At 37.6% G+C, this 3634-nt stretch overlaps 1 pseudogene; it reads right to left on the bottom strand.

The window, feature by feature from the left end:
* Positions 1-915: 915 nt before the first annotated feature.
* On the bottom strand, positions 916-3225 carry LOC143217685 (NADH-ubiquinone oxidoreductase chain 4 pseudogene; annotated as a pseudogene).
* Between the last annotated feature and the right edge of the window lie 409 nt (positions 3226-3634).

Genomic DNA, 3634 nt, shown 5'->3' with positions numbered 1-3634 from the left:
TATCTTTTTCCTTTGAAATAAAGCTCATCGAAATCGGCGAGGAGATATTATGTACAATACATCGATCGATTTACAATTACAAATTTTTACAATAATATCGTAAACTAAAGCCGACCGACAAAAACCGTAAAGGGAAATGTTGTTCAGAATCATGGTATTGACAACATATCCAAAGCTTATCGAAATCGGATAGAAAATAGTACATCGATCGATTTACAATTACAAATTTTTACAATAATATCGTAAACTAAAGCCGATCGACAGAAACTGTAAAGGGAAATGTTGTTCAGAATCATGGTATTGACAACATATCCAAAGCTTATCGAAATTGGCGAGGATTCACATCATCGAGAAACTTTTGTTCATTGCGACATCGCGGCGTGCCACCGACACTCGGTTGCCGGCGCGCCGGGCTGCACGCGTCTAGCTCGCGCTCTGATTGGTCCGTGTTTTTCGTTAATAACTCGTTAACGAAGCCGCGGACGACATTTTTTCAAAGGAAAATGTCGCTTGAAATGACCTCAGGAACCTCCCATTTTCGGCTCCGGACCTAATTTTGAGACACCCTGTATATATATATATATATAAAACCCTATTAATATAATTAATGTCCCCATTAATAATATAAATACCCCATAAATAATTAAACTATACATAATTTAAAGTAAATAAACATCTTTGAATTCACAATTCAATATTTTCTGTTAAACTATTTAAATAAAAAAAAATCAAATTTAAAAATATTAAATTTAATGGAAATCAATGTAAAATTAATACAATATAATCAATTATCTTTCTTCTATTAATCCTTAAATAATAATTTATCTCCCCATGCTGTAAGTAACAAAATAAATATAAAGAATAAATAACCCCCAAAAAACAAAATAAGGTAAGTAAAAATATTATATACTCTATTCATATTATTAACCCAATCAATAATATAATCTCTCCAATTAAATTTAATGACAAAGGAGCTGATATATTAGAAATCCATATTAAAAATCATATTATTCTTATTTTATAGGTATAAAATTTATTATACCCTTATTAAGTAACATTAATCGTCTATTAGTTTCTCGATAACAAATATTAACCAAAAAAAATAATCTTGACGAACATACCCCATGAGCTACTATAATAAAGCATCCTTCTACTACTCTAATTTTAAATAAAGTTAATATTCTTCTAATTAATACCCCTATATGAACAACTGATGAATAAGCTACTAAAATTTTTATATCTATTTGACGCAAACATACCCCACTCAAGATTACCCTACCTAATAACCTTACAATAATAATGTAAAATTTTAATTTTATAAATAAAAGCATAAAAATTATTATCATTTGTAACATCCCATAAGTACCTAACTTTAATAAAATAGCTGCTAAAATTATAGAACCAAATACTGGAGCTTCCACATGAGCTTTTAATAATCACCCATGTAATATACAGGGTGTCTCAAAATTCGTGAAAATCCCGAAAGGGGGTGGTTCCTGAGACCATTCTAAGAGACATTTTCATTTGCACCAATGTCAACTGCGGCTTTGTTTAGGAGTTATTAACGAAAAACACGGACCAATCAGAGCGCGCCCTGGCCCGCCGCGCCGCGCCGCGCCGGCAAGCGAGTGTCGGTGGTACGCCGTGACATCGCAACGAACAAGAGTTTCTCGATAATGTGAATCCTCTCCGATTTCGATGAGCTTTGGATACGTTGTCAAGACCATGATTCTGAACAACATTTCTCTTTAGACTTTTTGGCGATCGGCTTTAGTTTACGAGATAATCGTAAAAAAAGAGAAGAAGCAGAAACTGATTGAGTTAAAAACTCACGTATTCAGCCGTAAATCCATTTGCTGCTTCGAAATGTGTGTCACTGGGTCACTCGGTGACGAACTGCACAGATGTCTTCAGGTACACGGCAGTACCGAAAGCCAAGGGACGTACGGCCAGGTCGACGAACTGCACAGCCGGTGGTAGAAGGCCTAAGGGATGCGCGGTCAAGTCGACGATCCAGAATTTCACTTTCACTTTCGAATCGATAAATAATTCGTATGTTTATTTCAAACAGATGCCTTGAAATTTTTCCATACTCACAATCACTGTTCACATTTGTCAACACAGTTATGCACTAATAATAATTGCCATATCCCTTGTACTGCTGCACAAATCACAACAATCAGGTAATGCAATCACTAGACTGCGGATTTCATACGTTTGTAGCAAACATGAGTAGGTGCATTTTAAGACAGTAGAGAGATTAAAATAATTTCAAAACACCAATGTATTATCTTAAAATGCTTAAAATGATCACAGTAAGAATCAAATATCTGTCTGGCTCCTGTCCCTTGTAATAGCGGCAGCCAACATTCATTTTGCATAAAGATTCGCAGTCTAGTGATTAGTTTAAATATCACTATCAAAAACACAGCTAATAGCAACCGTTAGCTTTGAATTGACAAGTCTTTGGAGATGTTCTCTCTACCGCGGCTCGAACGACACTGATTTTCCGCAAGATTTTTCTAAAGAATTTAGGAAGGGCATTTAGAGTGTCGAAATTCGAAATGCACGCTGTAGCACGAGAACGACGGGACGGTTAGACGAAAAACAGAATGCGAGAAGGACCGCTGTAAGCTTCGTGGCAAACATATGTTTAGTTTTTCCTGCAGGTTGGTACGCAGAGTCGATGGGTAACTGTTCGAAAACGTCATCCGTCCTTTTACCCAGCAAGGGGTAAAAATATCAGGTCAGCGTAGAGAGCATCCCTATTGTCCTATACCTTCCTTAAAAAACTTTCTAAAAGAAGGACAGACGACGTTTTCGAACGGTTACCCATCGACTCTGCGAACCAATCTACAGGAAAAACTAAACATGTGATTGCCATAAGTCTTAAAGCGGTCCTTCTCGTATGCTGTTTTTCGTCCAACCGCCCCGTCGTTCTCGTGCTACAGCGTGCATTTCGAATTTCGACAGTCTAAATGCCCTTCCTAAATTCTTTAGAAAAATCTTGCGGAAAATCAGTGTCGTTCGAGCCGCGGTAGAGAGAACATCTCCAAAGACTTGTCAATTCAAAGCTAACGGTTGCTATTAGCTGTGTTTTTGATAGTGATATTTAAACTAATCACTAGACTGCGAATCTTTATGCAAAATGAATGTTGGCTGCCGCTATTACAAGGGACAGGAGCCAGACAGATATTTGATTCTTACTGTGATCATTTTAAGCATTTTAAGATAATACATTGGTGTTTTGAAATTATTTTAATCTCTCTACTGTCTTAAAATGCACCTACTCATGTTTGCTACAAACGTATGAAATCCGCAGTCTAGTGATTGTATTACCTGATTGTTGTGATTTGTGCAGCAGTACAAGGGATATGGCAATTATTATTAGTGCTGTGACGTGGCAAAATTGCCTACACCACTCTGAACCAACTAGCGAAAGATCGGGCCACCCTTTGGTAAAGCAGAACACGATAAGGGCCGCTGCGAGCGCTCTCCCAGGGCACGTGCGAGCCCCAGGGACGAAGTTCCCATATTTTTTGAACGTCGCGTCAATTGCGCGACGCAGAATTCCAGAGCCGTATCCAACCGCCGACGCAACGGTACTATAAGGGAAAAACAGCTAGAAGCCGGC

This window comes from Lasioglossum baleicum, chromosome 17 (genome assembly GCF_051020765.1).
Source record: "Lasioglossum baleicum chromosome 17, iyLasBale1, whole genome shotgun sequence".
Taxonomy (NCBI): domain Eukaryota; kingdom Metazoa; phylum Arthropoda; class Insecta; order Hymenoptera; family Halictidae; genus Lasioglossum; species Lasioglossum baleicum.
Note: the sequence above shows the minus strand (reverse complement) of the source record. Positions and strands in the feature narration are given on the sequence as shown.